Source organism: Chiroxiphia lanceolata, chromosome 2 (assembly GCF_009829145.1).
Source record: "Chiroxiphia lanceolata isolate bChiLan1 chromosome 2, bChiLan1.pri, whole genome shotgun sequence".
Taxonomy (NCBI): domain Eukaryota; kingdom Metazoa; phylum Chordata; class Aves; order Passeriformes; family Pipridae; genus Chiroxiphia; species Chiroxiphia lanceolata.
In genome coordinates this window covers 117,273,908-117,296,788 of record NC_045638.1, presented here as the reverse complement: position 1 = coordinate 117,296,788, position 22,881 = coordinate 117,273,908, and the positions used below count along the sequence as shown (strand labels likewise).

At 36.7% G+C, this 22,881-nt stretch overlaps 1 protein-coding gene across 2 annotated transcripts in view; it reads right to left on the bottom strand.

The window, feature by feature from the left end:
• The window catches only part of GBE1 (1,4-alpha-glucan branching enzyme 1), a 150,490-nt gene that overhangs the window by 59,574 nt on the left and 68,035 nt on the right, over positions 1–22,881 (bottom strand). The window lies entirely within an intron of this gene.

Genomic DNA, 22,881 nt, shown 5'->3' with positions numbered 1-22,881 from the left:
TCCCCTTTCCCCAATTCATCCAATTCCCAAGTTAACACTATACAAGGAAGATCTCAGGATCTTGTCTGTAGAACCTTTTATATATTTGTTATTTCTCAGGTGAGGTGATTTGCAATGAATGAAAAAGAGAGAGAATGCTCTGACATTAAAAGGAATAGAAAGATATAAGAAGTCCTATGAACTGGCAAACTGGTCACAAAAATACAGCTTTGAGCAAACATTTGCTGTATCTTTTTCTGACCCAGCATGAAATTTGCAGAAAGCTATTTCCTGCAAGCTAAATACTGTGAGAAAAGTCAAAGCAGTAACTGTATTACAACAAAACCAGTATCTCGCACAGAATTAAGATAACACATGTACAAAGAGTACATTAATTACTACAAGCACCAGCCAGACTTAAAAGCTATTTCTTCTCATTAGACTGTTTGACTTTATAACCTTAAAGTCCTTAAGACTGTGAAGAGGATTTTTACATCTGTAAAACACACACAGAAGTCTCAAAACAGATAACAAATGTATTTCCACCATTGTTGGCACTGAAGATTGAACTTTGGGAAAAGATGGAGAACAAGTTATGAAAATAAATTGTAATGACTTTTAGACGAAAAAGTGACTACAGATAAGAACAAACAAGATGAATTTGTTGAAACAAAATATTAGGTAGCAAACTGGTGAGATCAAAAACCTGAGCAGGAGCAGCAGATGTTTTCCAACCATCTGATTGCACATGGGAGAGAAGATCATAAATAAATAAATAAATATTAACTCTCATTCTAGCCTAAGCTTGGAAAAAAATCAGGATAATTTTTAGGAAAGATATCAAGTACTAGAAACCATATTGACTTTTAGAGAGAAATACACAGCTCCAAAACACGAGCCAGAATAACAGTTTTTTTGAAACATGCAAATCACACAAACTATACAGAGGTTCATTTTTTCATCCAAGTCAATTTGTTTATGGGAGCAGCAGCATTAGACTTAGAAGTTGACAGATGTAACAAATAGCTTGGCAGAATGCCAGTAGAGGCCAAAATTGAAGAGGCATAATTGAAATACATCCACCGCAGAAGCAATAATTCTGGAACATTTCAAAAACAGTACATTCTTGTAATTTTACAGAAAGATATGGAAACAGGATAGCATTCATTAAGAATGTAATTTCTTTTGGGCAAAAGCCATATCTCGAATTATATCCTAAAAGTCTCGCATTTTTGCATACCATAAAATTGAGAAAGTTCTTTCATTGCATGCATGATCAAAGAGAGGAAAATATATGCTGTATCATCATTAAGGAACAGAATGATTTACAGTGCAAGAAATTTAAGTAATTCAGAATTCACTCAGACATCATTCAAAACAAAGAAGGCCTTTGCAGAGAAGTATTGCTGGGGTTTTTTTTTCCTCACCCTTGGAGCCCGCAGCTCACTTATTAAAAACAGATTTCTTGTTTGAAAAAGTGAAACGAGCACATTTACCTAGATGATCCGGTTTCATGAGGTGATAAGAAATTTAACAGTTTTCCTATACCAGGTCAGCAGAAAACCTGTGAAATTGCTTACAGGACACACTCATTATTTAATTTTTTCCTCTATACTACTAAAAAGAGCAAAATAATGATTCACCATAAACATTCTAAATTCCAATCCACGATAAACATGAAATACTTAGATGCGAGCAATGCATTTAAACCAGTTAATTTTCTCACTATGGACAAAAAAAAAAAAAAAATATTGGCTGTACCTAATACAGTTTGAAGATGTAATTCTTGAACCATATTAACGCTGACCTTCAGAAACCGCACTTATTATATTATGCTGACCTTATATGAATCGAGACTTTTATGATGATATACCTTTTTCAGTTCTTAGTGTTTAATTACCTTATCACATAGTACCACTGAATTGCTAAAATGCTACTTCTCAAACTATCTCCAAACATTTCAACAGCTACTGCCTTAAATTCCACCAATGGATTGCTAAACATAAAGAAATTGGCATTCAGTCTGATATCGTTAACTTTCATTGAATCTGGCACAAGTTATTTTATGGACTAAACATGTAGATCTGATACAGAGATGTTCTTTTTTTTTTTTTCTTTTTATCACTGCTTACCAGCACAGATCAGTTTGCCTGCTTTTGAGATGCACTTTGTTTAATCAGTTATATGAAGAGGGTAACCAGTCTTATCCTATTTGGAAAACTACAACAGAAACAATAGAAACCTTTGTATTTCAACCTTCTTAATTTACCATAAGTAATTCCTCTCTGTCACAGTATCATTGCCAAATCCCCAGTCATCTCTAGCCACAAGGGATTGAGAAGCTGAAGCAGTGCAGGAGGTGCCTGTGTTTTAACTCACACTGCCAGACTGCTCTCCAGACCTGCACTCCTAATTATTCCGAACAGCATTCCATGGGAATATACATGTCTCTGTCGGTCAATAGAACATGATAAAGTCATTAACACACCCAAAGAGCTTTTGCCTGGCAATCCAAACAGCATTATGCCTCCAAAATGGACTGTGCAGATGACAAACAAAAGAGCTCTCTTCTTGGGGCATACGATAGATAACCTGTGAGCAAAAGGGGTCAGCAGCAACATGTCACTTCCCCTGTATCAGCCTAAGAAGAGACAGAAGCAATGAATTAACTTTTTTCCCCACAGCAACAACCAAAGGCACTGATGCAGAGTGCTAGTTTTTCTGGACTTGGGAATCTTGGAAGTGCATTGCATGACTACCTCCTGTACAGACAGAAAATAATAATTAAAGAAATCCTCCCCAGGCAGTTCCATTTCAGCAATCTTAAGACAACTCACATTTCAAAGTTAGTATTAGGACACAGGATAACTTAAGGAAAAAGCTTATTCTGGAAACAATTAATAGTAGTGGTACAGATATAAAAGGTGACAAGTTACAGGACACTAAAGCTTTCAGTTTAACATGCATTGAATTTTTAACATTAATTTAAAATAAACAGAAGACAGCTAAGAAAAATCTTGAGGACAGTCTCCTGTCTATATTCCAAGTTCTAGTTGCAGGAGAGCTTGACTGGTAAAAGCTTTCAGAATGGCTGCAACATTCTTGCAGTATTCTTGAATTACTCTTCAGAGTGCTACAGTACTTTGGATGTTATTAAAATAAATTAATACGATGACACTGTTTTTTTAACATTGCCACCATAAGCAACCAATGCAAAAGATAATCATTGTGGTCATGATCCCTTTGGTGAAGCAGTTCCACTCTGAAGGTGATCTGAGGGCCACAAATGGACTTCCAGATTAGGTGCATAAGTTCTAATGTCTCTACTACTTGTCCATCACGATTTTGCACACGGATGAGGCTTGAAATGAAAACTTTCAGCAGCAGTAGATCTTTACTCACACAAAGCTTGGAAAGATGTTACCCATACTGCATGGATTATAACTGCACTTTCTTGGACAAGTTAATGGGGACAGTTCCCAGTTCTCTAAGTCTCTTGCTGCTACTGGCACAAAGCTTCCTTAACAGGGATTTTGGATCATGAAAGAAGATTATCTCTTTCAGTCATATCATGATAGCCAATTTTTTTCCCTTGAAGTTTATTATTTATTTTAAAATAAATATCAGCTTCAGATATAGCTCCCTGAGTTTTTTCTCAAATTTATCAAATCTCTTAATTACTACCCCACTGTCTTCTCCTTCCCTACTTACTGTTCACAATCAATTGCTTGTCACTTTACCTCTGTTCTCTTAATTGTGAGGTTTTGTTAGTTTGTTTTAAAGAGAAATAGATCCATACCATGACCTCTCTGTTTCACCTGATTAGATTTTGTTTGCTTTGCTACCTGTATAGAATTCACACCCTAAAATTATCAACTGTAAAAGTTGATAATTTATATACTGAGATGCAGCAAAGATGTTGACAGTGTCAAACAAAAGATTTTGTAACCTTTGATTTTTGGTCTGTAAAGAAGTTTTATCTTTTAAAAGACATTTTGAACTCCAAGGTTTCTCTTTCTTTAAGGTCCCATATGACAGTGAAAACATTATTAGTAAAGCTTCAATCACCAATTAGATACCTTAGGTTAAAAATTTCAGTCAACTCTCCTTATAGCTAACAAAGGGTCCTCACTTAGGAAATCTTGATTGACATTGCAAGTTCTTTGGACCCAACCTTGGAACAAAGAGAATTCACTACTGCAAAATGCACATGTGTCATTGCAAGAGGGTGAAAGGTTTTGACAAACTGCAATTGCTATGCAGTAAAAAAAAAACAACGTTCAAAATTATTTGCCTGCTCAGGTTCATGCATGAGCAAACAGCACTCTGACATCAGTAAGGGAAGAAAGATCTACATTAGGGACACATGAAAGAATTCTGAATTATAAGGAAGTAAATGAATAAAGACGAACACTACACTTCTGAAATAACAAAAGACAAGCAAAATTGAGTATTAAAATGCAGACATTTGAAAAAAGGCCAAATCTTAACCTCAGGAGGTTCTGAAGAAGCACTAGATTATCTGACTTGCCAAACATTAACCCACTTCTGTCTGTCCTAGAAAATCCCATTCCAGTGAATCTCAAAGAAAAGCAGAGTCTACACCAGAACACAGCAAGTGTTCTAAACTGGTCTGAAGTACAGAGTCTACCCTGAGGCCAGAAGGGGATGCAATTCCTACCACAGAAGTCTGAGACACTAAGTCAGTAATCAGGATGGAGCCTCAGTAAGATCCTGAAAACACCTTGTGAAGTTTCCCTGTTGCCATCAAGAACGTTTCACTGTCTGAAGAGATAATGAAAAAAAGCTCACGAGTCCTCATGGACTTAAAGCAAACCCCTGGTGACAGTGAGGCAACAAAATGTCACACAAAGTGGATGGGACCTGTTAAAAATCACTCTCAGTGTGTTTCTTGTCAGGTATTCAAGTATCAAATCCCACATTAAGTCTGCCAGCCATGAGGAGAACAGTGGTCACAGAAAAACCCAGCACTTGCTCAGATCAATGTCTGTGAACCCTTCAGACATGTAGTGATTGGCATCCAACTTCCACTGGGAAGAACAGATCCCCCTGCACAGTACCACAAAAGGTCAGGGCTTTTTGCTGTGCTTTTGTTTTCAACAAAAAGGGTGCTTAAAGGTAGTAGTGGTCACTGATATCAATTTTCCCAGTAGGAATGGACTTCTGATGAACTACTTAAGCAGTTTTCCCACCTAGAGCAGCTGGTCTTTACACAGTTGATTCTCAGAAGAGTGAAGTTTCCAGCTGGTTTTCTAACTGGAAAACAGACACAAACATTACCAGGTGCGGGTCAGCCAGTCAGGTTTTTGAGGAAGTCAAGATTATACCTTTCCATGTTCCAAGATGGTATGAGTTTATCTTGACACAATAGTTTCCAACCACATATTTCTCACAACTACTAAACGTCTCTCACTCATAGAAAGAACTAAGATGAAAGATGGATGGCCATAGGAGTGGAAAACCTTCCATCACCTCTTACCCCTAGCTGTTCTGAGAACTCTTACAGAAAGATACAGACCTTTAAAAAGGGCTGATAGGAAAAAAGTTGCTTTCTCTATTTTTACGGGTCATTATTCCATTAAGCTGAACTGTTTATGAGGTAAAAACACCAAAAAAAACCCCCAATAAATGATTAGTGCCTCACTGTCATGAGCAGTAAGCAATAAGAGGCAGTTGACACCCTCCATTATTTACAAACCTGTGCTGAAGAGAAATTCTGGAATCTTACATTTGTGAAATGAAATTAATAGCAAATACATGATCTGGGCACTTCTAAATCCAGGAAAAGGATTTTAATCTTAGCCACAGAAATTGAGGATTTATAAATAGAAAGACAGTGACTACATCAAATGTAATTATAGACTATATCAAATAAGTCACTGAAAGATTAAAAGTTTCCTCTAACAGTTAAAAATAACAGATACTTTTACCAATAGTTGTGGCAGAAGACGTCTTTGTTAAAGTGTTAACATCCCATTCCATGAATTAAAATGGAAAAGTTCAAAAGCATTTGAGAATTTCAAGGCCAGCCTCCAGAAAAAAAAGTCTTTACTTATTTAAGCGTATTATGAAAAAGTCATGAGAAATCAAAGTGAAAGGACTATTTTCAAATTTGGAAGCATTTGTTCAGTAAAGATCTGAAGTTCTTTCAAAAACTAAATCATACTGGTTTTTATTAGAGTGAGAAGGTCTCCCCTGAACCTTCTTTTCTCTAAACTAAATAGTCCGAGTCAGTCTTTATATATATATATATATATATATATACATATATATAATAATGCTAATATATATTATACATAACATACATTGTGTTTTATATAGTTGTACTTTTCTATTTAAAAATTCCAATAAGCAGAACACTGGTTATTATGTAGCTTTTCATTTTTTTCTTTTGAGAGGAAACAAGAGCAGAAGCTTTGAAAATGCAGAGGATTTTCTATTTCAATTTAAATTGGAATTCTAGAGAGCCATACCCTTCTGGAACCACTAATCCTGATCCCCAAATGTTAACTGTTATGCAAGGAGAAAGCACTTTCATTCAATATGCTGCAAACAATATCATAGCAATATGCATTTATTAGACTTATGGACTCCTACTCAGCAATTACTTCAGGAAAATGATTTCTTAGAAAGAAGCACATCCTTTATTCATATACAACAAGGAGTTCTGAAATCTTCAAGAAAGTATTTTAATTTTTTCTCCCCCTCAAAATTCTGCTTCATCTGCTGGTGCAAAGCAGTACCATAGAGTGAGGTCCTTGACGAGTTATGGCACAGATGATACAAGACCCAGTTAAATTAGGGCTGACTGAACATGTCCTGAGTAAATAGTGATGAATAGTCTATATTTTGGCTAGGAAAAAGAGAGATGATAGAGGGTAACTCCTTCTCCTCCTTGCAGGTTCTCCCAAAGTGATCCCAGGGACCACACTGCCGTGTGTCCTTGGCAGCTGATTCCTCCCAAACACGAGTGGAAGGAGCCCCAGTCCCGCATTCACACGACTTTACTGAAATGCCATTTGCACAAGGAGAAATATTTTCTCTTCAAAATGAACTATGGACTATATAAGGGTTTAAAATATCAAAGTGAGCAGCAATGTCCTCGGCTTACATTTTTCAGGCTACTCCTACCTACACTTGGTAAGAGTAAACTAATATCCAATAAAGCATTCAGTTATTTGCCCTACAAATGGAAGCAATAACTCAAATACTACTCAGTAAAGGTTATGTTCTGCAAAACATGAATATAAGAATAGCCTTGGAGGCAAAGCAGGTTGGTACTTATTGTAATGAAATTTAATATTCTTGATGCTTTTTGCTCAGAGGGCTTCCTTAAGTAAATAGAAAAAAAATAAGTACCAAAGACAATTACCTGCAGTTTTAACAGAGCCTGAAGGGCACACACAATTTAAAATAGAGAAAGTATCAAAAATAAAATTACAAAACTCTTTAAAGTGCTGAAAAAGCCTACATGGATTTCAGCTATGATTTGGATAAATTAGCACTAGCACCACTTACGTTCAACCCAAGTAAATTATACACTAACAAAATGAAAATCTTTGAGATCATTTAAAATTCTCTTCTCTGAAAATAAGCTTCTTAGAGAATATTAAATTTGTTTAGTCATACAATCAACCCTACAAATTAACAAAAAAAATTTGCTATTCTGCAACATGCAACTAAACCACAACTTTTAAGATGTACTGTCAGAATTTGCATACAATTTTATGCAATTGGTGATTTCCATAATTAACCCGAGATCTCAAGCATTTCACAGTAGTTTACTGTTCCACACTGGGTTTGCTTTCAAATTAAGTCTAAATGTAGTACAGAAATAGACTACAAACTACTACATAGGAGGTGATTTGAGGTTTTAAATAGACCATTATCCTGAACTTTACCCAGAAAATGGCACCAGAGTTGAGAAGGGGATGGTGAAGATTCAAGTGTCAAGAGCTATTTAACTACTTTGTTGAGAGGTGTTTTTTCTCTTCCAAAAGGGTATCCTATTATATATACGTATAGGAATAGAAAACAATTATCCTCAACTTCTATATACCCTCTATAGGAAAACAAAATTACACTCAAAATCAATTCATTCCATTAGCAGTGACAAAAATATTAACTACCTGGCAAATTGTTAACATTTTTAAGCTCTACTGTCTCAAAATCATCTTATTAGAAGCCTGAAATAGTGCTTTCTACAAATCTAATTTCATTTATTACTTTAAAATACTGGTTCCTCAATTCATGCTCACACAAGAGACTCCAAAGGGACACTGCAGTGGTGTTTGGTTCACTGCCTTTTCCTCAGTGTTTCCTACCTGACCTCCCATTCCCAGCCTTCTGACTGAAGAGCCAAAACAGAAATGTGGTTGACATTTGCAGCTCAGAAATGCTGCTGTGACCCCTACCCAGGTCAAGGTAGGATTTTGAGCACACTCCATCCCCCTCAGACACCCAGAAACTAAAGCTACAGCTGACAAAGCACTAGCCCTTCTCTTTGCTGGTGGTAAACACAAAGTGCAAGAATGCCAGCCTAAAACCAAATGCACAGACACACACAAATATTTAAAGCGTTAGTATTATGCTTGTACCTTTCAGATGAAGACACAAACTGGTTTAGCTTGAATTCAGGTGGATTTTTTTCTAATGTTAATGAATAGAAATAGGTATTTAAGAAGGAAAGAAATAAAATTCTTCATGAACGAGAACATTTTGAAAACTCCCAAGTAAAAGCTTTAAAGAAATGAAGCAAGACCAGACCTCCACCCTTGAGAAAATTCCAACATTAGTACAAACATATCATCAAATACCTGCTTTTCTAAAAGTTAAGTGCACTGATTATTGAGAAGTCTTTTCTGTGTACAGATGATACCAGAACACAGTTGCTGTGGTGGTGTAAGGCTCAAGTTCATATGTACCAATAAGACACTAACAGAACCTTATCAATCTATCATTCAGTGTCCATATGCTATTACAGGTTACTTTTTTTAAGTAATTACCTTGAAAATCCCAAATCAAAATATTAATCCAAAAGCAAAGCATGTTAGCTACTTTTTGTGTTAACATGGTAAAACCAACCTCATAAGGAATAATTATTATCACATAAGAAGACTGAATTTTACCATCTTAGGACTTCTACTTGAAAATATGATCTGAATATCCTTTTACTTTAGTCCCGCAGAGACTGGCCCACTGAACCCCTGAAGACTTAATTGCCTGTCTGTATTTTATTGGCCAAAAGACTATCCTTCCTTTCCTCTCAACTAGACAGTTGGTAGCAATGCCAAATCTATGGAAGGAGAAGAAAATTTCAAGATGAGTAGAAGTGTTCATTATCAGTCATCATCAAGTACAAAGAACACAGGAGGCTTCTGAGATACTGACTCCATGTCCTGAATGGTAATCTACTGAAAGGAAAGCAGGATCTAAGGGAAGTTCACTCTTTATACTAATATTAGCTAACACAAAGCTTAGCTTACTTCCTCTTACACTACCAACTTCTATCCTCAGCATAAACAACTGCTCCGCACACAGTCTAAAACCTTCTTTTCAGTGCCACAGGACAAGATTGCTCAGCCACGTGACAGACTTCAGCACGAAGGGCAAAAAGGCTGTACAATGAATTCCCACCTTCACAGAAAAACACTTCCAGTGGAAAGCTTGGAGAGCCTGAAAACTGTCTTGTATCATCCCCAGCACAAGACTCAGGGAATGACTGCAAGGGTAAGCAGCCATCTGGCGAAACCGATGCGTGCTTGCATCAATCCCCATCGTCTTCCAGCAAGCACAAAACGCAGAGTGAACAAAGCAGCCCAGAAGATCTGAAGTAAAGGGCTCATGTTAAATAGGAATCCGTTCTCAAGCACAGCACTTCTCTCTCTGCTGCACTTTCTGAAGTCGCATTCTTCAGAAATGTAATTAAAGGTAGATACGAGCTCAGATTATGCTGTGCCTATAGAGTTGTGAACTCGCAAATATGCTTTCTGTGTGCCTCAGAAATACTTCATCTAAGAGAACTGAAAAACAGGTTTATATTCGAAGACACCTAGTTTTTAATCTCAATTTCCTACTAGATACTGTCATTTCAACTATATAATTTGTGCTTCATGAAGATTAATATGAGGACAATAAGCACATTTATAAGGATTGTTACAGTAGCTTTGTTTAGTAAAAGTTGAGTTGTCTCTTGCAAAAATAACTACAATGTAATTTTTTTTATTGATTCACAGATATACTTTCTTTTATCCATTAATCTATTTTCCAAGAATTACACACCTATTTTAAAACCTTCTGTTACCTGAACACATTTTAATATACCCACTATCTTTCTATAGCCAACAAATTTGTAAGCTCCACAAAAGACAGGTGGGAAAGATACTGTGCCAAAACCTATTCAGTTGTATATCCATCAATTCACTGAAATTGAACTGTGACAATGGAAACCTCTGATATTACTTTGAAAATATTGAGAGAATAATCAATGTCCTTCTATTAGATATAAATTACAAAAAGCATATTCTACTGTCTACAGTTCATTTGGAAAACTGTTTAAAAACAAAACATTCCTCCACATTTCAAAAAGCTTTGAGTACTGTATTTACATTTTCAAGTCAACAATGGAAAGGAAAGTTTAGATAATTTTAAAATCAACTTATATTTCTCAAAGATATCTGACTAGTGCACTAGAACTTGTATATTAAATCACAGAACCACAGAGTTATTTGAGTTGGAAGAGACCTCAAAGATCATCTAGTTCTGATTCACCTGCCATGGGCAGGTACATCATCAATTCCAAGTCCTGTCCAATTTGACCTTAAATGTTTCCAGGGACGTTCAGTGTGTCATCACCCTCATCGTAAAAGGTTCCGTCCTCGTGTCCTTCCTTATGATCTAAATCTACCTTCTTCCACTTTAAAACCACTCCCCCTTGTCCTGTCACCACAGGCCTTGGGAGGCAATCTCTGCCTTCCTTATAAATCTCCTTTAAGTACTGAAAGGTCCCAATAATGTCTCCCCAGAGCTTCTTATCTCCAGACTGAACAGTCACAACTCTCTCAGTCTGTCTTCACAGGAGAGGTGCTCCAGCCCTCTGATCATTTGTGTGGCCTCCTCTGGACTCAGTCTAACAGGTCCATATCTGTCTTGTGCTGGAGACCCCAGGGCTGGACACAGCACTGCAGGTGAGTGTGAGTAGAGGGGCAGAATCACTTCCCTTGACATGCTGGCCATGCTGGTTTTGAGGCAGCCCTGGGTGGGATTGACTTTCTGGGCTGCCAGCACACATTGCCAGGTAACGTCCAACTTTTCATACACTTTCCCCAAGTCCTGCTCCATCCATTTCTCCCCCAGCCTGTACTGATACTGCAGAGTGCCCCTGTATTGTAGAGTGGAGGACCTTGCACTCAGCCTTGTTGAACCTCACGAGGCTCACCGGGCCCACTCCCCCATCCAGGTCCCTCTGGATGGCATCCCTTCCCTCAAGAGAATCAACTCCACCACCCAGCCTCGTACCAGCCACAAATTTGTGGACTGTGCACTCAATCCCACCATGTTCCTAAGGGACATCGCTTGTTACTATCTCCATTTGGATGTATTAATCTACCAGTATAATTAACACATTGGAAATATGTATTTATTTTAAACAGTAAGGTTTTTTCATGAAGTTCCATGATTTTTAATTGAAATGAAAGCAATCATTACTACTACAGGTATCTCCTATTTCAGATCATATTTCAGGGCAACTACTACTGATCCTGGCTTAAGAGGGAGCAGAATGATAGCAACTTTTGATTAAAATATAAGCCTGAAGTGAAAACTTCATAACCTTGTAGAAAAACAAATTTTGTTATCTAGGCCAGGATAAAATACAAAGAAAGCTAAAGCTAAGATTCTCTGAAATAGTTTAAAACAAGTTTGCCTTTGCATATAGTGACAGTTCAGCACCGCAGGCAAACGAGTTGCTCATATCTTGGACTCCAATCAAATTTTTTTGTTTTTCCCAAATTTGAGTGAAGATGGCTCTGCGTTAAGAGCAACTGGAGATACAACCTGCAGAACATTCACTCTTTCCTATACAATTAATTGGTTTATTAGAATGCTATTTCACTCCACTTTCTGCCACTAGCTTTGTTAGCCAATGCTGGATAAGGATTAGAAAGAACATCCAGCTTAAAGTTGTTTCAATTTATCCATTTCTTGATAGACTTTCAGTTTCCTCCCCCACTTAACCCAATGACAAAATAATTACCCTGGAATTTCTTATAACATAGTCAAAGTAGATTTTTCATCTTTTCCAATGCCCTTATCCAAGAAGGTGGTGGCAAAGGAAGCTTGAAAACATTGATAATGTAAATTTTAGTGTTTTGTAGTTAACTTTTTTCTTTTCCAAAAAGCACTCACTTTGTTAATCATCTATGAGGTTTAAGCCCCCAGTTAATTTGTAGGAAGAGAAATACAGAATTTCAGATCTCAGGGTAGTGAATAAAGTCTAAAAATCCAGAGTAATAAACACTAAACACTCAAATCCAAAAACAGGGGGAGATATAGCAGTAGAAATATTTTGGGATTTTTTTTTTCCAAAAAATATGTTTGCTTGACTGATTACTCCAATTCACCAGTTACTTGAACATAGACACTATCTAGAGAATCTCATGCCAAGAGTTAAATTTCAACAAGAAAAAAGGAATTTCACCTATTCCTGTTGTCCCTAAAATCAACTGCATATTTAGCAATTTGAAAGATTATGCTATTTATTTCCTTAATTTAAACACCAACTTTAAGTACTTGTTTCTGTACAAGTTGAATTAAGTTCAAGTCAAATCCATTTCAAATTAAATAAATTAAAAGAAATCCATTAAATTTAAATTACATGGTTCAGGATAAGAAATATATTTGGCTTGTAGCTGTGACTACTTTTACAACCTCAAAAGGTCATTCTTTCAGACAAACTTGGCACATGAAGCAATAAAGTATATAGCATATTTCCTTTGAGTGAACAATTCTATTTACTATTCTTATTTATTATTCTAATTATTTCCCATTCTGACTAATTCAGTGCCTTAATAAATGAAACAATAACTGAAATGGTTTTTCCTCTTTTTTTTTTTTCCCTTCAGGGGAGAAGAGGGAAGACAAGGGGGAATTTAGCACTGCCTCCACCTGCTTGCAAAAGGTCAGGGTATGAAAATGTAACATTGACCAAAACAAATATCTCAACTGCATAGTACTCAGAGGGATGATTTTATTTCCAATTGTGGTTTAATAATGAATGGATTCTTTCTTCAAAAGAGATCAATTTCTCTTTTACTTACTGTACTAGAGAACTGTCTTTGAAAACTTAGATATAGTGCAACTAATAAGCCTGTGCCAAAATGTGCTCTAAAAACTCACGCCCTGATCAAAGGTATCAAATGAAAATGCCAATCTCCGAATTCTTCTAAGTTAAAAACACAGGCCCTGGGTCTGGCTGAGCTGGATGCTCATTCTGACAGGGTGAAAGGAATATGGCTTTACTCCACAGCACGAAGTAACAAATTCTATGGTGTCTACATAAATCCCTCCAGCCAAGAAATGTGTTTATTTAATCAGGAAGGTGACAACAGTCATTACTTTACTTTCTTTGCATATCTCAAAAGGAATATAGAATAAAAATAATGACAGCAAAGAGCATTCTCTTCTTCATTGTGAAGCCCTTTGACAAATAAACTCAGCTAAATAGCCTGAGTGCAATTAATAAATATATTATAGATAGAAAAAAATCCATACTTTTACTGAATTCTCCAGCGAACATCATTCTCAGCTCTTTGAAAAATTGAGTCTTCTCCTACACAAGAAAATTACTGCAGCATATACTAGTGTCTTCTTATATGTGGATGTGCTTTTTCATTCTTGTTTATTTGTTCACATGTATCTATCCTTAAAACTACACTTGACAGGACTTACTGCCCAATAATTAAGACTAAAGAAATCAAAAGCAGTAAGGTCTATGAAGTATTACTTGTACACTTGCTTCCCTCTCTGAAATAAGAGGGAAGTTAACTGTACTAGAATAACATAGAAAAACTTCTGTCAACTCTCTAACCTAATAACTAAAAATGAGGGCAATGAATTCCTTTTCTTTCTGAAGAAAGTTATAGCAGTTTTCAAGAGACCACAAGGAATTGTAATATAGACAAATACATATAGATCCAATCAGAGAAGAGATACAGGTATGAACCAGGAGAAACAGATGTTTGATTGCAATTCTCATGGCAAACTAGAGAGAATTCTTTGAAGCTACCTTTTTATAGGGAACTGCCCGAAGAAAATGCATGGGGAAAACAGCCAAGCAAATTTAGTATATTATGCTTTAAAAAAAAAAAAAAATGGAACTCTTTTTCCAGACCTAGTTTAGAACAATTCACTCTGTTCCCAGGCATCGAGCTTTTAATACAGTGTTTTCCTTATTCATTAAGACACATTTGACATGATACACTGTTTCAGTTCTTCAGACTCGTCCTGTTAATTGTATCAGCCAGAACAGAACCTAGAAGGAAGATCAGCAACAGCTGTTCTCTGTCCATCCAGTACTCTTATAGTGGAAAGAGTAGAACCAGTTTTATCTTCTTTACAATTTCACCAATCATTTTGTAAGTATGAACTCCAATAAAATTTCTCTCAATAACACATCAGTGCCAAAGTCATGTTGGCATTTAAATAATCCCTGCAGAGAACATCCATATACAGCTGAGTGAGTCCTTAAAAATACTCCCTAACTTTCATCAAAGTATCACCATAGCCCCATCCAAAGCTGAATTTCAGTCAGTGATACAGCTAGGAAGCAATTTGGCAGGACAGAGACAGCCACCACATGAAGCAACAGCCTGGGCAGCTGTTGTCTGCACTGATCTCCATCCTCAGCTTCAATCAACTTCTAGGGACAGGAACATAGTCCCTATGCTAGTCCATGAAATGGCATTCCTCAAGAAAACATGGTACTCCTTTCAAAACTGTAATTAATACAACAGGTCAACGTGACTATTTGCAGATTATTTGTGACCTCTTGGCCATGCACAGACCACTAACTTTTGGAAATGCTGTAGCATTTTGGTAGTTTGTTGTTTTCTACTTTGTAGACACAGATGTTAATTGTTTTGCTCCCTGTTATTGATTTTCTTTCTCTCTCCAGTGAGCTTTCAAAAACTGGATTTCCAATGGTTTTCTACATTATACAACATATACACACTAGAATCAGGGGGAAAAAACCCAAACAATTGTCTTAATGACCCCATCTTCTTTCCCTGCTATGAGCGGTACCATGTCTAATTTTCATCCAACCTTGAAGTTCTTTGGATGAAACCCTATCAGAAGAAAGTCAACATCCCCCATTTCATTTGTGGATTCCTTAAAATCTCTTCCTCACCTCAAACTTATACAACCATCACCATTTTCCCCAGCACAATCTTCTATTCACAACAGACACTGCTCATGTAACCTGCTGCTGTTGCAGTAATCATCTAAGACTGCTGTGAAAGTTGCCAATTCAGGTGTGGATTACCAAATGAAAGACCATTATTGCATTTTCTCTGCAATGTGTTGAATCTTGTCTAATTTTAGATCTTTATTGAAATACCATAATCAACATCAGGAAAGAGTGGCTGAAACCATTCAAGATATGATTGAATTTCATTGGCTACAAGTGGTCACCTCTATATTTCAAAATGTGTGCCCTTCCTTCACATATCAATATATTGCTTTATTATTATACCACTTTTTGTACAGTTACATTTTTGAAACTTCACACAAAGCTGTGATTGCTACATTGGAGGTTAATATGGGAAACTGGACACTTCAAAGAAAGTTACCCACAGTCTGATAAGAAGTTCTGAGTTTTAGAGCAACTACAGATTTAAAGCCCCCCAGTTTCTTATATCAATCTAAGTGCAGTAAGACAATTCAGCTTCTAGATGAATGTTTAATTAAAAAATTAAAGCAACTCTATAGCAGGTCTAGACTTCATATACTATAAATCATATGCTCATGGCTGGAACTTTTTTTTTGCACTATTATTTTAATTTCTTCAATTACATTGCAGGAAGTTTCTATATATCATTCCTTCCATTAATGCTTTCAGTACTCATTCCCTTCAAAAAGGCAATTTATTAACTGCATTGGCCCCATATTTGTAAGTGTTTACTTGCTAACGTTCACAACTATTACTTAGAAGAAAACAGAAACAAAGATTTTCAGACTTAAGATCTTCAGGTCTTCAACTTTAAGGTTTCAACTTTATAAAGGACTTTTATGCTCTCACAGTCACCATCAAAGTCCAGTCAGCAGCAGGTGACCACTAAGGACACAAGCAAGCAACTTTTTTAAAGTCAATCTGTAATCAAAATAATTACATTTATGAGAGCTGGGGGAGAATAAAAGTCTCACTATTACACTACAAGCAGTGCTTCCTTAAATCAGTCTTTAAGAAATAATCTTTGTCAGCCAAATGAAATTGCAATGCATATTATGGGGATCTTTAAATATAGAGCTTTCCTAAACTAATTTAGTGGAGGAAGACTGGCAGGAAATGAATTAAAATCAGCATAGCTGAATGTTTTACATCACGAAACACAATTTACATCCCTGTTCCTACTGTAATTACCGTAGAGCCAGCAATAAACCAAAAAGATATCAAATGACTGAGAGTCTAGCTCATTGACAACTATCACTGCTTTGCCTTTAATCCAAGTGGAATTATGGCCAAAGTATCTCTCCAATATTTGTGGCAAACGTGGCATGCCACTGGATGTCATTACTAGTGCCCAAATGCAGGTGGAAAAAGGTCACCTGCACCTTACTAAATCCTCAGAAGCTGCACTTCAGCTCTTACACTCTGGGAAGTCAGCTCTTTCCTATATGATTCACTAAATCTTCTGTAATCTTGCCCTGCTGGATTTTCCTCTCCTTCCCCCCATCTAGGGGATCAATTGTGTCCCAAAACCTGCATAGTTTAAGCCTATAAGGAAATTGCTTAGTTGAGAGAAAACTGAAAAAAAGTCTTTAGAACTGTCAGAACTCTCAGAACAAGGTAGGAAAGGTAAGGTTACAGACAGACAGGTTTGTTAGGAACTCTAGGATTCAAAAGGGAAAACATGGAAAGGTGCAAAAGAGCAAAGAGGATAACCCAGTACCATCAAGGGTCTGTTACAAGCAGTGGCAGTTTCCTTCCTCCCACCTTACTGATGCTTCCTGGCCAGCAGGGTCTCTTCAGGTGTCATTTTGGAAGCAATGAGTGTGCTAACAGTTTTTAAATCCTACTTATTCTTTGTGTGTGTTAAGTTTGTGGTCAAGTGGTACCATCTTTGCACTCTAAAACACGCATGAACAAAGTGACCCCGAGACAGATGGTAAGAACACCCATACCTTGTTATCTGCATTCTGTAACTCCTGTTGATGTCCCACTTTGCTTAAATTCAATCTTAGGTTAGGCAAGGCACCTAATAGTGTGGTGCTTCGTAGAGCATCAACTTACAGCTATTTAAAATGCTAACAGTGCAAGTGGTAAAGAATAACAGCGTATCCATGTCATCCTGCAAACTGACTGCTACAATCCACGGGGATGCTCCCAAATAAGGCAACAAGCTTTCACTTCCACAACTATTTAGAAGAGGTCATCCTTGAATTGTAGGCTACTTAAAACATAAACAAATTCTGGACAGCTATTCTCATAGGAGAATTATGAGCCCAGGCCTATCGAACAAATACCAAACCCCGAAAGATGTATTTTCCTGTTCTTTCCACCTACTAATAACATTTCATCAGTGGCAGATAAAGATTGGGAAAGTTGGCAATCAGAAGAAAGAAAAACAATTCAGGTGAAGAACAGCTGTCTAAGGAGAAGCTAAACATTGACCTCAATAGAGGGCTCTGAAGATGTTCGAAGATCGACATGTCTTTAAGGAGTCAGATCCCAAAGTCAAGTAAATTACTACAGACATCAGAGGACCTTTTCTCCCCCTTAAAATACAGCATGAGGTCAATGAAGGATTTAAACACTGGGTGGCAGAAGAGGCCAGAGTCTCAGCAACCAAACATAGGAGCACTGTGTCATTTTACACACCAGAGAGCAGCCAAGATACCCCCATGGGGCTGGGCCACTGGACGGGGAAGAAAAGCCCCAGGTGACCCACACCACTCTGGAGGGGCAAGCTGGGGAACAGGCCACCTTAACCAGAACTAACACATGTGCTTCAGCACCTAACAGCTGCCCTATTTCTGCTGCACTGAAAGTGGGGTTAAGAGCAGTTTCTGAGCTATGGTACTTTATAATCAATCTTAAGAAAAACTATTAAAAAAAAAAGTACAGAGCTATGATCACCTGTTCCCCCAACAGTTTAGAAGACTGAGCTGGAAAGAACATCTGGTTAGGCAGCAGGGGACTAGCAAGTCATCTGTTGCCCTGATGTAAAAATTGTGGCTTGAGGGACAAAACATTGATACTCTAAACCCATTTCAAAGCACATTTGGCAGGGACATCACTTGACACTTCATAAAACTGAAGAAAAGGCTAAATAAAAGCAGAGATTTCTCCCACTATAGAGCTTAGTTAGGATTTTTAAACCCCAAGGTATGGACACAAAATCCAATCTAAAAAAAAGCCTTGAAAACAAGGCACCAAAAAGCCCCAAAGGAGATGCGAGGACACCTGCTGGCCCCAAAACCTTGTAGCCAACATCATCTCTTACTGATCATACGGCTGCACTCAAGAAAGCTGTACTAATCAAAATTAAAACCAGAATGTAAACCAACTTCTGACTTTTGTGCCAAATTTACCTCCTAGACTGTGCAAGAACTTAAAATTTTGGCTAAATGCTCAGGTGAAAAGGGTCACAGTATTAAAAAAAACCCAAAACAACTAAACAAACCACCCCCTCCCCCAAAAAAAACCCACAAACCAAACAAAATTCAAGGCATCACATGAGTTCTGAGTTTTACTTCTACTACTATTCCTAAAGGCTCACAGAAATATATCAGTGTACCTATTGACATTTATAATTGGATTAGGACAGAATAGGATCTAACAAAGTCTAAGGAGAAAACAGGAAGAGACTTAAAGAGTCTCTTAAAGAGACTGCTGTCTAGAAAGGCAGCATCATTTAGACATTCTATTTACATAGCACTTGGGGGGAAAAAAAAGCAAACCCTTATCTTTGCTAGGTAATATCTTGTTCTCAATTATTTTTAAATTGTTTTGCCTGATTAGTATTTTAGACACATTTGCTATTTGGAGAAATGAATTTAAATCAAAACACAATCAACCACTCTAGTTGTGATCCCACCTGGTCTCCAGAGTCTACAGCATCACTTTTAATGAACTTGGCAGCTGAATAACCTTTGAATGTGATTTTAGTAAGAAAAAATTGTTACAGTTAGCTTTTGCAAAATTAATTACAAGCAGAATCCTTGCTTAAGATGGGAGGGTGTTTTGCAGGTATTTTAATAGAGACAATTGATTTACTACAAAATTAACTAGACAGTGCCAACTAGAGTACAGGTCCAGAGCCTGTGGTAATAAAAAAAAAAAAAAAAAAAAAAGAAGTCAACTGCAATTCTCAGTCAAGCTTTGTGATTCTGTTTTTTGAGTTGGTTGCTGAGGGAGGGAAGGGCTGGAGGATGGACACAGACATAGCCAGCAAGGGATGGAGATGAAGGAGACTAAGATTCACCAAACTGGCATTTGAGGGGAAAAAAAAAACCCACCCAGATTTTAGAAAAATTCAAAAATGTGCAAAAATTATGGAAATCATGAAAGTAAAAGTTTATTTCTGTATATTTTGGTTGATTTTTAAAGCACAATTTATAGTATTATTATTGAAAAGAGTTAAGCAGAAAATAATCTTTTACTTGCCCCTTTATCTTACCTGCAAATTCTCACTTCAATGAAGTCGAGGTTTTATTCTCCTGTGACACCACGAACAGCAAATTTTAAGCTGCCGCTCAAAACTTACAGAAAAGTTCCCTGTTTATACACCACTTGTATGAACACAGATTAAAAAAATTAAATACAAAAACATGCTTTCACCTTTTTAAGTAGCACTATAGTGCAAGATACAAAATCCAAGTTGTCCTTTGAACAGTTTTACTGTTGCTTTTCTTGGATCTAATCTCAATTTATATAAATTTTACTAAAAAATAGTATTTAAAATACACCAGGCATATAATATTTTTTTTTTGGCACAGATATAGATTTTTTGTCACATTCTGTTACAGTAAGTATTCACAGTCCCCTTTGCAGACAGTTGAATAATCTTGCAAATGCTGTGAGATAATTTTACTTACATCTTGGCTTTCAAAGAAAATGTAGACAGACTAAACTGATAAAGCAATTGTTCCTTAATCTCTTTCGTGGCAGAGAATTAGTTTCTCTCAATTCCAAAGTGAATTGAGCATTCTTTGCATTTGATATTTAAGTACCTGTGGATTTAACACTTCTTCCCACTACAGAAGGAAAGGGATTTAGTACAAGTGCTGTACAGGACAGAAGCCTGTATTAGCTCAAGAAATTTCTCTCAGCAAGTAAGCTTTTCTGTAGACCATTCCCTAGACTGTGTTTGGTGTCCTCCATTTTCAGCAAATTTGCAACACCTGCCAGCAACTTGAGAGTCTCTCTCAGATTTTTACACTCCCCTCTTCCAGACTAGAGCTGCTCATTCACTGGTATGGAAATTAGCAGCATGTCAATGCAGTCTAAATGGAAAGAAAATAAATAACATTTGCAATGAAGTGTCAGTTCCGATTCTTTCACAATTTTGTTTGGGACTTTCACACACAAAACCCCAGGAAAAAAAAAAATCAAGCTATTTTTTAATCAGGTTTGAGTAACTTAGAATAAACATGATGGTTATACATTTTAAGTCTTAAAATTTTACTATAAACACAAAATATTTAGTGTTTCAGATACCACGAGGAAAGAAGCCCTTAATGACTAGAAACAGTTCACAGCTCCTTGTGCTTCAAGGGGTAGGAAAGGTTTTCAGAAAAGTCTAAAAAAGGAAACAAATTTGTTGCTGGATTTCACTAGAGGGCAGGGGATGGGAAAGGACCCTCAGTCACCCAGTGCAGAGACTAAATTTCTCTGGTCTTTGCTATTTCCTAATCTCACCTCATCCCCTCACAGCTCTTACCACTTCCCCTTTCCAGCATTCAGTCTGGCATCTACTCCAGTTGCATAGGATGAAAAGTAATTAGTCACCAGTGTCCCTCCCTAACAAGTACAGGTGCATATCACTGACCAAACAGACTTAAAGAGGTAGTTCTTCAGTCCTGAACAAATGCTTAACATTGCTAAGTGCTACCTAGAAAGCAGCTTCTTGGTCCTCTCATTTATAAGTCCTTCCAAGCACTCAATACCAGCACCACTTTATTTTCCTGGCAGGAAGAACCTGCCTCTGCTTGGAACAGAGGAAAGTTCGTAATTGCCCTGTATTTATTTTCTCACTAGAGAAGTCAGTACTACACATTAAATTATACATAGGTATCAAATGAAATAAAGTGTGCAACACTACCGTCTTTTATTAAAACTTTGAGATCATCCACAATACAATTTAGTGGAATATGAACTTAAAGATTAACAGGAAGCAACTCAGAAAATTATTAAACATACTAAAATGCATTTTTTATAATAATTAAAATCCCAATTCGGAAAGTCCCCCTGAATTATTCTGTTAAATTGTCCCAAGTAAATAAAGAACAGCTCATCCCATTAACTAATATAGTGCATAGGATGCACTATAGACCACAAAAAGACCACTTTTCACACTGGTCACCTGGTTTATTTGAAACTGAGTTACCCTGCAGGAGTTTCCATTACATGACTGGCCCATGCTATGACTTCTGCAAGAGTGCAGCGTTAAGCATATCCAGTTCACAGCAATTCAGTGCAAGTGAGGGAGAAAAATAGGATAAACTTACAGCACACAAAACCTAACAACTAACAGAATAACAAGAGACCAGAACTCTACAGATGCTGAGTGATGACCAACCACAGGAACCACTCCAGTGTAACCTTTAAAGGGTTAAACCAGAACTTTGCAATTGATAAAAAGGTCAAACAAGATTATCATGCATCTCAAGGAGGAAAAAAAAAAAGAGAATTTATCATGGAATAAGTGAATGATGGTGCATAGAATTTATTAAGGCATGCTTTAAGGAGATTGTGAAGTTATGCAAAACTGATTGTGGAATGTTTCAGGGAAGAATCAAAGACAAGGGAGGAATCAAGGTGGTTCAGGGATGAACAAATGTAAAAAATGTGAGAAGACTGAAATAAGCTGGCTGCCTGTGCCTGTTTCTCCTCTTAAACCACTGAAATATTCAGCATACAACATCAACCTCCTCAGCCCCAATACCTCAGAGAATACACAGTAAACAATATTAAATGTTAATAATCATCTGGGTTTAATAGGCATATTGACACACACTATATTTATACCAGGTAATTAAGTGTGTCCAAACTGGGTCTCAAACTGTCTACTGAACATGACTTCTGCACTGTATTAACTGTTGTCTGACCTCTGGAAGCTCTTTGGAATAGAGCCAATTGTCCTGGGGGGAAACTTTTCCTATATATCAACAACCTGACAGTCTGACACTAAGTTTCTAGAGCTTAAAGTTTTTCATCTCTTCTCATCCTTTTATTTTTATATAAAAACATATTGCATATAATATGAAAATACAAATCTATTTTATAATGCATAAAGCATACAATTATATTATTACATAATACATATTCATATATATTGAATATTTAAATAGGCATCTATACATATAAATAAGGTAAAATAAAAATATATAATATATATTATGTAATACATACAATGCACATGGTGCATAATATGCACATAT